This window comes from Calliopsis andreniformis, unplaced genomic scaffold, assembly GCF_051401765.1.
Source record: "Calliopsis andreniformis isolate RMS-2024a unplaced genomic scaffold, iyCalAndr_principal scaffold0014, whole genome shotgun sequence".
In the NCBI taxonomy this organism is placed as follows: Eukaryota; Metazoa; Arthropoda; class Insecta; order Hymenoptera; family Andrenidae; genus Calliopsis; species Calliopsis andreniformis.
Window position 1 is genome coordinate 10,905,389 of NW_027480427.1, and position 13,637 is coordinate 10,919,025.

Sequence of the window (13,637 nt, forward strand, 5' to 3'; positions counted from 1 at the left end):
TTTTATACGATGGAAAAACTGTTGTATTTATATTGTATTTTATGCTTCTGGCGTTGAATTCTAAGGCACTAACTATTCGATCTGGTGGAGCAACGCAATAGAGTGATGCCTAGGTTGCCCGGAACGTAGAATTGGCCATCAATTTCAAACTGGTTGCAATTATACCTGTTATATGATGGAAACACTGCTGTATTTTTTTTGCATTTTATGGTTCGGGCGTTGACTTCTATGGCCCTAACTATTCAATCCGTTGAAGCAACGCCCTAGGGTGAAGCCTAGGTTGCTCGGAAAGTAGACATGACCATAAGTTTCATACTGGTTGCAATTATTCGTTTTATACGATGGAAAAACTTGTGTATTTATATTGTATTTTATACATCTGGCGTTGACTTCTAAAGTACTAACTATTCGAGCTAGTGGAGCAACGCCCTAGAGTGAAGCCTAGGTTGCCCGGAACGTAGAATTGGCCATCACATTCAAACTGGTTGCAATTATTCCTGTTATATGATGGATACACAGTTGTATTTTTATTGCATTTTATGCTCCGGGCGTTGACTTCTAAGGCCCTAACTATTCAATCTGTTGGATCAACGCCCTAGGGTGAAGCCTAGCTTGCTCGGAAAGTAGAAATGACCATATGTTTCATACTGGTTGCAATTATTCGTTTTATACGATGGAAAAACTGTTGTATTTATATTGTATTTTATGCTTCTGACGTTGACTTCTAAGGCACTATATATTCGATCTGGTGGAGCAACGCCCTAGAGCGAAGCCTAGGTTGCCCGGAACGTAGAATTGGCCATCACTTTCAAACTGGTTGCAATTATTCCTGTTATATGATGGATACACTGTTGTATTTTTTTTGCATTTTATGGTTCGGGCGTTGACTTCTAAGGCCCTAACTATTCAATCTGTTGGAGCAGCGCCCTAGGGTGAAGCCTAGGTTGCTCGGAAAGTAGAGATGACAATAAGTTTCATACTGGTTGCAATTATTCGTTTTATACGGTGGAAAAACTGTTGTATTTATATGGTATTTTATGCTTCGGGCGTTGACTTCTATGGCCCTAACTATTCAATCTGTTGGAGCAACGCCCTAGGGTGAAGCCTAGCTTGCTCGGTGAGTAGAAATGTCCATAAGTTTCATACTGGTTGCAATTATTCGTTTTATACGATGGAAAAACTGTTGTATTTATATTGTATTTTATGCTTCTGGCGTTGACTTCTAAGGCCCTAGCTATTCGATCTAGTGGAGCAACGCCCTAGAGTGAAGCCTAGGTTGCCCGGAAAGTAGGAATGACCATAACTTTCATACTGGTTGCAATTATTCGTTTTATATGATGGAAAAACTGTTGTATTTATATTGTATTTTATGCTTCTGGCGTTCCCTTCTTAGGCCCTAACAATTCGATCTGGTGGGGCAACGCCCTAGAGTGAAGCCTAGGTTGCCCGGAACGTTGAATTGGCCATCACTTTCAAACTGGTTGCAATTATTCCTGATATATGATGGAAACACTGTTGTATTTTTTTTGCATTTTATGGTTTGGGCGTTGACTTCTAAGGCCCTAACAATTCTATCTGTTGGAGCAGCGCCCTATGGTGAAGCCTAGGTTGCTCGGAAAGTAGAAATGTCCATAAGTTTCATACTGGTTGCAATTATTCGTTTTATACGATGGAAAAACTGTTGTATTTATATTGAATTTTATGCTTCTGGCGTTAACTTCTTAGGCCGTAACTATTCGATCTAGTGTAGCAACGCCCTAGAGTGAAGCCGAGGTTGCCCGGAAAGGAGAAATGACCATCACTTTCAAACTGGTTGCAATTGATCCTTTTATACGATGGAAAAGCTGTTGTATTTATATCGTATTTTATGCTTCTGGCGTTTACTTCTAAGGACCTAACTATTCGATCTGGTGGACCAACGCCCTAGAGTGGAGCCTAGGTTGCCCGGAACGTAGGATTGGCCATCACTTTCAAACTGGTTGCAATTATTCCTGTTATATGATGGAAACACGGTTGTATTTTGATTGCATTTTATGCTCCGGGCGTTGACTGCTAAGGCCCTAACTATTCAATCTGTTGGAGCAACGCCCTAGGGTGAAGCCTAGGTTGCTCGGAAAGTAGAAATGTCCATAACTTTCATACTGGTTGCAATTATTCGTTTTATATGATGGAAAAACTGTTGTATTTATATGGTATTTTATGCTTCGGGCGTTGACTTCTATGGCCCTAACTATTCAATCTGTTGGAGCAACGCCCTAGGGTGAAGCCTAGCTTGCTCGGTGAGTAGAAATGTCCATAAGTTTCATACTGGTTGCAATTATTCGTTTTATACGATGGAAAAACTGTTGTATTTATATTGTCTTTTATGCTTCTGGCGTTGACTTCTAAGGCCCTAGCTATTCGATCTAGTGGAGCAACGCCCTAGAGTGAAGCCTAGGTTGCCCGGAAAGTAGGAATGACCATAACTTTCATACTGGTTGCAATTATTCGTTTTATATGATGGAAAAACTGTTGTATTTATATTGTATTTTATGCTTCTGGCGTTCCCTTCTTAGGCCCTAACAATTCGGTCTGGTGGAACAGCGGCCTATGGTGAAGCCTAGGTTGCCCGGAACGTAGAAATAACCATAACTTTTACACTGTTAGCAATTATTCGTTTTATACTATGGAAAAGCTGTTGTATTTATATTGTATTTTATGCTTCTGGCGTTGACTTCTAAGGCACAAACTATTCGATCTGGTGGAGCAACGCAATAGAGTGATGCCTAGGTTGCCCGGAACGTAGAATTGGCCATCAATTTCAAACTGGTTGCAAATATACCTGTTATATGATGGAAACACTGCTGTATTTTTTTGCATTTTATGGTTTGGGCTTTGACTTCTAAGGCCCTAACTATTCAATCCGTTGGAGCAACGCCCTAGGGTGAAGCCTAGGCTTCTCGGAAAGTAGAAATGACCATAAGTTTCATACTGGTTGCAATTATTCGTTTTATACGATGGAAAAGCTGTTGTATTTATATTGTATTTTATGCTTCTGGCGTTGACTTCTAAGGCACATACTATTCGATCTGGTGGAGCAACGCAATAGAGTGATGCCTAGGTTGCCCGGAACGTAGAATTGGCCATCAATTTCAAACTGGTTGCAAATATACCTGTTATATGATGGAAACACTGCTGTATTTTTTTGCATTTTATGGTTTGGGCTTTGACTTCTAAGGCCCTAACTATTCAATCCGTTGGAGCAACGCCCTAGGGTGAAGCCTAGGCTTCTCGGAAAGTAGAAATGACCATAAGTTTCATACTGGTTGCAATTATTCGTTTTATACGATGGAAAAGCTGTTGTATTTATATTCTATTTTATGCATCTGGCGTTGACTTCTAAGGCACTAACTATTCGATCTGGTGGAGCACCGCCCTAGAGTGAAGCCTAGGTTGCCCGGAACGTAGAAATGACCATAACTTTCACACTGGTTGCTATTATTCGTTTTATACGATGGAAAAACTGTTATATTTATATTGTATTTTATGCTTCTGGCGTGGACTTCTAAGGCCCTAACTATTCAATCTGTTGGAGCAACGCCCTAGGGTGAAGCCTAGCTTGCTCGGAAAGTAGAAATGACCATAAGTTTCATACTGGTTGCAATTATTCGTTTTATACGATGGAAAAGCTGTTGTATTTATATCGTATTTTATGCTTCTGGCGTTGACTTCTTAGGCCGTAACTATTCGGTCTGGTGGAGCAACGCCCTAGGGTGAAGCCTAGGTTGCCCGGAAAGTAGAAATGACCATAACTTTCATACTGGTTGCAATTATTCGTTTTATATGATGGAAAAACTGTTGCATTTATATTGTATTTTATGCTTCTGGCGTTGACTTCTAAGGCACTAACTAGTCGATCTGGTGGAGCAGTGCCCTAGAGTGAAGCCTAGGTTGCCCGGAACGTAGAATTGGCCATCACTTTCAAACTGGTTGCAATTATTCCTGATATATGATGGAAACACTGTTGTACTTTTTTTGCATTTTATGGTTCGGGCGTTGACTTCTAAGGCCCTAACTATTCAATCTGTTGGAGCAACGCCCTAGGGTGAAGCCTAGGTTGCTCGGAAAGTAGAAATGTCCATAAGTTTCATACTGGTTGCAATTATTCGTTTTATACGATGGAAAAACTGTTGTATTTATATTGTATTTTATGCTTCTGGCGTTGAATTCTAAGGCACTAACTATTCGATCTGGTGGAGCAACGCAATAGAGTGATGCCTAGGTTGCCCGGAACGTAGAATTGGCCATCAATTTCAAACTGGTTGCAATTATACCTGTTATATGATGGAAACACTGCTGTATTTTTTTTGCATTTTATGGTTCGGGCGTTGACTTCTATGGCCCTAACTATTCAATCCGTTGAAGCAACGCCCTAGGGTGAAGCCTAGGTTGCTCGGAAAGTAGACATGACCATAAGTTTCATACTGGTTGCAATTATTCGTTTTATACGATGGAAAAACTTGTGTATTTATATTGTATTTTATACATCTGGCGTTGACTTCTAAAGTACTAACTATTCGAGCTAGTGGAGCAACGCCCTAGAGTGAAGCCTAGGTTGCCCGGAACGTAGAATTGGCCATCACATTCAAACTGGTTGCAATTATTCCTGTTATATGATGGATACACAGTTGTATTTTTATTGCATTTTATGCTCCGGGCGTTGACTTCTAAGGCCCTAACTATTCAATCTGTTGGATCAACGCCCTAGGGTGAAGCCTAGCTTGCTCGGAAAGTAGAAATGACCATAAGTTTCATACTGGTTGCAATTATTCGTTTTATACGATGGAAAAACTGTTGTATTTATATTGTATTTTATGCTTCTGACGTTGACTTCTAAGGCACTAACTATTCGATCTGGTGGAGCAACGCCCTAGAGTGAAGCCTAGGTTGCCCGGAACATTGAATTGGCCATCACTTTCAAACTGGTTGCAATTATTCCTGATATATGAGGAAACACTGTTGTATTTTTTTTGCATTTTATGGTTCGGGCGTTGACTTCTAAGGCCCTAACTATTCAATCTGTTGGAGCAACGCCCTAGGGTGAAGCCTAGGTTGCTCGGAAAGTAGAAATGTCCATAAGTTTCATACTGGTTGCAATTATTCGTTTTATACGATGGAAAAACTGTTGTATTTATATTGTATTTTATGCTTCTGGCGTTGAATTCTAAGGCACTAACTATTCGATCTGGTGGAGCAACGCAATAGAGTGATGCCTAGGTTGCCCGGAACGTAGAATTGGCCATCAATTTCAAACTGGTTGCAATTATACCTGTTATATGATGGAAACACTGCTGTATTTTTTTTGCATTTTATGGTTCGGGCGTTGACTTCTATGGCCCTAACTATTCAATCCGTTGAAGCAACGCCCTAGGGTGAAGCCTAGGTTGCTCGGAAAGTAGACATGACCATAAGTTTCATACTGGTTGCAATTATTCGTTTTATACGATGGAAAAACTTGTGTATTTATATTGTATTTTATACATCTGGCGTTGACTTCTAAAGTACTAACTATTCGAGCTAGTGGAGCAACGCCCTAGAGTGAAGCCTAGGTTGCCCGGAACGTAGAATTGGCCATCACATTCAAACTGGTTGCAATTATTCCTGTTATATGATGGATACACAGTTGTATTTTTATTGCATTTTATGCTCCGGGCGTTGACTTCTAAGGCCCTAACTATTCAATCTGTTGGATCAACGCCCTAGGGTGAAGCCTAGCTTGCTCGGAAAGTAGAAATGACCATATGTTTCATACTGGTTGCAATTATTCGTTTTATACGATGGAAAAACTGTTGTATTTATATTGTATTTTATGCTTCTGACGTTGACTTCTAAGGCACTATATATTCGATCTGGTGGAGCAACGCCCTAGAGCGAAGCCTAGGTTGCCCGGAACGTAGAATTGGCCATCACTTTCAAACTGGTTGCAATTATTCCTGTTATATGATGGATACACTGTTGTATTTTTTTTGCATTTTATGGTTCGGGCGTTGACTTCTAAGGCCCTAACTATTCAATCTGTTGGAGCAGCGCCCTAGGGTGAAGCCTAGGTTGCTCGGAAAGTAGAGATGACAATAAGTTTCATACTGGTTGCAATTATTCGTTTTATACGGTGGAAAAACTGTTGTATTTATATGGTATTTTATGCTTCGGGCGTTGACTTCTATGGCCCTAACTATTCAATCTGTTGGAGCAACGCCCTAGGGTGAAGCCTAGCTTGCTCGGTGAGTAGAAATGTCCATAAGTTTCATACTGGTTGCAATTATTCGTTTTATACGATGGAAAAACTGTTGTATTTATATTGTATTTTATGCTTCTGGCGTTGACTTCTAAGGCCCTAGCTATTCGATCTAGTGGAGCAACGCCCTAGAGTGAAGCCTAGGTTGCCCGGAAAGTAGGAATGACCATAACTTTCATACTGGTTGCAATTATTCGTTTTATATGATGGAAAAACTGTTGTATTTATATTGTATTTTATGCTTCTGGCGTTCCCTTCTTAGGCCCTAACAATTCGATCTGGTGGGGCAACGACCTAGAGTGAAGCCTAGGTTGCCCGGAACGTTGAATTGGCCATCACTTTCAAACTGGTTGCAATTATTCCTGATATATGATGGAAACACTGTTGTATTTTTTTTGCATTTTATGGTTCGGGCGTTGACTTCTAAGGCCCTAACTATTCTATCTGTTGGAGCAGCGCCCTATGGTGAAGCCTAGGTTGCTCGGAAAGTAGAAATGTCCATAAGTTTCATACTGGTTGCAATTATTCGTTTTATACGATGGAAAAACTGTTGTATTTATATTGAATTTTATGCTTCTGGCGTTAACTTCTTAGGCCGTAACTATTCGATCTAGTGTAGCAACGCCCTAGAGTGAAGCCGAGGTTGCCCGGAAAGGAGAAATGACCATCACTTTCAAACTGGTTGCAATTGATCCTTTTATACGATGGAAAAGCTGTTGTATTTATATCGTATTTTATGCTTCTGGCGTTTACTTCTAAGGACCTAACTATTCGATCTGGTGGACCAACGCCCTAGAGTGAAGCCTAGGTTGCCCGGAACGTAGGATTGGCCATCACTTTCAAACTGGTTGCAATTATTCCTGTTATATGATGGAAACACGGTTGTATTTTGATTGCATTTTATGCTCCGGGCGTTGACTGCTAAGGCCCTAACTATTCAATCTGTTGGAGCAACGCCCTAGGGTGAAGCCTAGGTTGCTCGGAAAGTAGAAATGTCCATAACTTTCATACTGGTTGCAATTATTCGTTTTATATGATGGAAAAACTGTTGTATTTATATGGTATTTTATGCTTCGGGCGTTGACTTCTATGGCCCTAACTATTCAATCTGTTGGAGCAACGCCCTAGGGTGAAGCCTAGCTTGCTCGGTGAGTAGTAATGTCCATAAGTTTCATACTGGTTGCAATTATTCGTTTTATACGATGGAAAAACTGTTGTATTTATATTGTATTTTATGCTTCTGGCGTTGACTTCTAAGGCCCTAGCTATTCGATCTAGTGGAGCAACGCCCTAGAGTGAAGCCTAGGTTGCCCGGAAAGTAGGAATGACCATAACTTTCATACTGGTTGCAATTATTCGTTTTATATGATGGAAAAACTGTTGTATTTATATTGTATTTTATGCTTCTGGCGTTCCCTTCTTAGGCCCTAACAATTCGATCTGGTGGAACAGCGGCCTATGGTGAAGCCTAGGTTGCCCGGAACGTAGAAATAACCATAACTTTTACACTGTTAGCAATTATTCGTTTTATACTATGGAAAAGCTGTTGTATTTATATTGTATTTTATGCTTCTGGCGTTGACTTCTAAGGCACAAACTATTCGATCTGGTGGAGCAACGCAATAGAGTGATGCCTAGGTTGCCCGGAACGTAGAATTGGCCATCAATTTCAAACTGGTTGCAAATATACCTGTTATATGATGGAAACACTGCTGTATTTTTTTGCATTTTATGGTTTGGGCTTTGACTTCTAAGGCCCTAACTATTCAATCCGTTGGAGCAACGCCCTAGGGTGAAGCCTAGGCTTCTCGGAAAGTAGAAATGACCATAAGTTTCATACTGGTTGCAATTATTCGTTTTATACGATGGAAAAGCTGTTGTATTTATATTGTATTTTATGCTTCTGGCGTTGACTTCTAAGGCACAAACTATTCGATCTGGTGGAGCAACGCAATAGAGTGATGCCTAGGTTGCCCGGAACGTAGAATTGGCCATCAATTTCAAACTGGTTGCAAATATACCTGTTATATGATGGAAACACTGCTGTATTTTTTTGCATTTTATGGTTTGGGCTTTGACTTCTAAGGCCCTAACTATTCAATCCGTTGGAGCAACGCCCTAGGGTGAAGCCTAGGCTTCTCGGAAAGTAGAAATGACCATAAGTTTCATACTGGTTGCAATTATTCGTTTTATACGATGGAAAAGCTGTTGTATTTATATTCTATTTTATGCATCTGGCGTTGACTTCTAAGGCACTAACTATTCGATCTGGTGGAGCACCGCCCTAGAGTGAAGCCTAGGTTGCCCGGAACGTAGAAATGACCATAACTTTCACACTGGTTGCTATTATTCGTTTTATACGATGGAAAAACTGTTATATTTATATTGTATTTTATGCTTCTGGCGTTGACTTCTAAGGCCCTAACTATTCAATCTGTTGGAGCAACGCCCTAGGGTGAAGCCTAGCTTGCTCGGAAAGTAGAAATGACCATAAGTTTCATACTGGTTGCAATTATTCGTTTTATACGATGGAAAAGCTGTTGTATTTATATCGTATTTTATGCTTCTGGCGTTGACTTCTTAGGCCGTAACTATTCGGTCTGGAGGAGCAACGCCCTAGGGTGAAGCCTAGGTTGCCCGGAAAGTAGAAATGACCATAACTTTCATACTGGTTGCAATTATTCGTTTTATATGATGGAAAAACTGTTGCATTTATATTGTATTTTATGCTTCTGGCGTTGACTTCTAAGGCACTAACTAGTCGATCTGGTGGAGCAGCGCCCTAGAGTGAAGCCTAGGTTGCCCGGAACGTAGAATTGGCCATCACTTTCAAACTGGTTGCAATTATTCCTGATATATGATGGAAACACTGTTGTACTTTTTTTGCATTTTATGGTTCGGGCGTTGACTTCTAAGGCCCTAACTATTCAATCTGTTGGAGCAACGCCCTAGGGTGAAGCCTAGGTTGCTCGGAAAGTAGAAATGACCATAAGTTTCATACTGGTTGCAATTATTCGTTTTATACGATGGAAAAGCTGTTGTATTTATAACGTATTTTATGCTTCTGGCGTTGACTTCTAAGGCACTATGTATCCGATCTGGTGGAGCAACGCCCTAGAGCGAAGCCTAGGTTGCCCGGAACGTAGAATTGGCCATCACTTTCAAACTGGTTGCAATTATTCCTGTTATATGATGGAATCACTGTTGTATTTTTTTTGCATTTTATGGTTCGGGCGTTGAGTTCTAAGGCCCTAACTATTCAATCTGTTGGAGCAACGCCCTAGGGTGAAGCCTAGGTTGCTCGGAAAGTAGAAATGACCATAAGTTTCATACTGGTTGCAATTATTCGCTTTATACGATGGAAAAACTGTTGTATTTATATTGTATTTTATGCTTCTGGCGTTGACTTCTAAGGCGCTAACTATTCGATCTGGTGGAGCAACGCCCTAGAGTGAAGCCTAGGTTGCCCGGAACGTAGAATTGGCCATCACTTTCAAACTGGTTGCAATTATTCCTGATATATGATGTAAACACTGTTGTATTTTTTTTGCATTTTATGGTTCGGGCGTTGACTTCTAAGGCCCTAACTATTCAACCTGTTGGACCAACGCCCTAGGGTGAAGCCTAGCTTGCTCGGAAAGTAGAAATGACCCTAAGTTTCATACTGGTTGCGATTACTCGTTTTATACGATGGAAAAACTGTTGTATTTATATTGTATTTTATACGTCTGGCGTTGACTTCTAAGGTACTAACTATTCGATCTAGTGGAGCAACGCCCTAGAGTGAAGCCTATGTTGCCCGGAACGTATAAATGCCCATCACTTTCAAACTGGTTGCAATTATTCCTGTTATATGATGGAAAAACTGTTGTATTTTTATTGCATTTTAAGCTTCGGGCATTGACTTCTAAGGCCCTAACAATTCAATCTGTTGGAGCAAAGCCCTAGGGTGACGCCTAGCCTGCTCGGAAAGTAGAAATGACCATAAGTTTCATACTGGTTGCAATTATTCGTTTTATGCGATGGAAAAGCTGTTGTATTTATATCGTATTTTATGCTTCTGGCGTTGACTTCTTAGGCCGTGACTATTCGGTCTGGTGGAGCAACGCCCTAGGGTGAAGCCTAGGTTGCCCGGAAAGTAGAAATGACCATAACTTTCATACTGGTTGCAATTATTCGTTTTATATGATGGAAAAACTGTTGCATTTATATTGTATTTTATGCTTCTGGCGTTGACTTCTAAGGCACTAACTAGTCGATCTGGTGGAGCAGCGCCCTAGAGTGAAGCCTAGGTTGCCCGGAACGTAGAATTGGCCATCACTTTCAAACTGGTTGCAATTATTCCTGATATATGATGGAAACACTGTTGTACTTTTTTTGCATTTTATGGTTCGGGCGTTGACTTCTAAGGCCCTAACTATTCAATCTGTTGGAGCAACGCCCTAGGGTGAAGCCTAGGTTGCTCGGAAAGTAGAAACGACCATAAGTTTCATACTGGTTGCAATTATTCGTTTTATACGATGGAAAAGCTGTTGTATTTATATCGTATTTTATGCTTCTGGCGTTGACTTCTAAGGCACTATGTATCCGATCTGGTGGAGCAACGCCCTAGAGCGAAGCCTAGGTTGCCCGGAACGTAGAATTGGCCATCACTTTCAAACTGGTTGCAATTATTCCTGTTATATGATGGAATCACTGTTGTATTTTTTTTGCATTTTATGGTTCGGGCGTTGAGTTCTAAGGCCCTAACTATTCAATCTGTTGGAGCAACGCCCTAGGGTGAAGCCTAGGTTGCTCGGAAAGTAGAAATGACCATAAGTTTCATACTGGTTGCAATTATTCGCTTTATACGATGGAAAAACTGTTGTATTTATATTGTATTTTATACATCTGGCGTTGACTTCTAAGGTACTAACTATTCGATCTAGTGGAGCAACGCCCTAGAGTGAAGCCTATGTTGCCCGGAACGTATAAATGCCCATCACTTTCAAACTGGTTGCAATTATTCCTGTTATATGATGGAAAAACTGTTGTATTTTTATTGCATTTTAAGCTTCGGGCATTGACTTCTAAGGCCCTAACAATTCAATCTGTTGGAGCAAAGCCCTAGGGTGACGCCTAGCCTGCTCGGAAAGTAGAAATGACCATAAGTTTCATACTGGTTGCAATTATTCGTTTTATGCGATGGAAAAGCTGTTGTATTTATATCGTATTTTATGCTTCTGGCGTTGACTTCTTAGGCCGTGACTATTCGGTCTGGTGGAGCAACGCCCTAGGGTGAAGCCTAGGTTGCCCGGAAAGTAGAAATGACCATAACTTTCATACTGGTTGCAATTATTCGTTTTATATGATGGAAAAACTGTTGCATTTATATTGTATTTTATGCTTCTGGCGTTGACTTCTAAGGCACTAACTAGTCGATCTGGTGAAGCAGCGCCCTAGAGTGAAGCCTAGGTTGCCCGGAACGTAGAATTGGCCATCACTTTCAAACTGGTTGCAATTATTCCTGATATATGATGGAAACACTGTTGTACTTTTTTTGCATTTTATGGTTCGGGCGTTGACTTCTAAGGCCCTAACTATTCAATCTGTTGGAGCAACGCCCTAGCGTGAAGCCTAGGTTGCTCGGAAAGTAGAAATGACCATAAGTTTCATACTGGTTGCAATTATTCGTTTTATACGATGGAAAAGCTGTTGTATTTATATCGTATTTTATGCTTCTGGCGTTGACTTCTAAGGCACTATGTGTCCGATCTGGTGGAGCAACGCCCTGGAGCGAAGCCTAGGTTGCCCGGAACGTAGAATTGGCCATCACTTTCAAACTGGTTGCAATTATTCCTGTTATATGATGGAATCACTGTTGTATTTTTTTTGCATTTTATGGTTCGGGCGTTGAGTTCTAAGGCCCTAACTATTCAATCTGTTGGAGCAACGCCCTAGGGTGAAGCCTAGGTTGCTCGGAAAGTATAAATGACCATAAGTTTCATACTGGTTGCAATTATTCGCTTTATACGATGGAAAAACTGTTGTATTTATATTGTATTTTATGCTTCTGGCGTTGACTTCTAAGGGGCTAACTATTCGATCTGTTGGAGCAACGCCCTAGAGTGAAGCCTAGGTTGCCCGGAACTTAGAATTGGCCCTCACTTTCAAACTGGATGCAATTATTCCTGATGTATGATGGAAACACTGTTGTATTTTTTTTGCATTTTAATGTTCGGGCGTTGACTTCTAAGGCCCTAACTATTCAATCTGTTGGAGCAACGCCCTAGGGTGAAGCCTAGCTTGCTCGGAAAGTAGAAATGACCATAAGTTTCATACTGGTTGCAATTATTCGTTTTATACGATGGAAAAGCAGTTGTATTTATATCGTATTTTATGCTTTTGGCGTTGACTTCTTAGGCCGTAACTATTCGGTCTGGTGGAGCAACGCCCTGCAGTGAAACATAGGTTGCCCGGAACGTAGAATTGGCCATCACTTTGAGACTGGTTGCAATTATTCCTGATATATGATGGAAACACTGTTGTATTTTTTTTGCATTTTATGGTTCGGGCGTTGACTTCTAAGGCCCTAACTATTCAATCTGTTGGAGCAACGCCCTAGGGTGAAGCCTAGCTTGTTCGGAAAGTAGAAATGACCATAAGTTTCATACTGGTTGCAATTATTCGTTTTATACGATGGAAAAGCTGTTGTATTTATATTGTATTTTATGCTTCTGGCGTTGACTTCTTAGGCCGTAACTATTCGGTCTGGTGGAGCAACGCCCTGGAGTGAAACCTAGGTTGCCCGGAACGTAGAATTGGCCATCACTTTCAAACTGGTTGCAATTATTCCTCATATATGATGGAAACACTGTTGTATTTTTTTTGCATTTTATGGTTCGGGCGTTGACTTCTAAGGCCCTAACTATTAAATCTGTTGGAGCAACGCCCTAGGGTGAAGCCTAGGTTGCTCGGAAAGTACAAATAACCATAAGTTTCATTCTGGTTGCAATTATTCGTTTTATACGATGGAAAAACTGTTGTATTTATATTGTATTTTATGCTTCTGGCGTTGACTTCTAAGGCACTAACTATTCGATCTGGTGGAGCAACGCCCTACAGTGAAGCCTAGGTTGCCCGGAACGTAGAATTGGCCATCACTTTCAAACTCGTTGCAATTATTCCTGTTATATGATGGATACACTGTTGTATTTTTTTTGCATGTTATGGTTCGGGCGTTGAGTTCTAAGGCCCTAACTATTCAATCTGTTGGAGCAACGCCCTAGGGTGAAGCCTAGGTTGCTCGGAAAGTAGAAATGACCATAAGTTTCATACTGGTTGCAATTATTCGCTTTATACGATGGAAAAACTGTTGTATTTA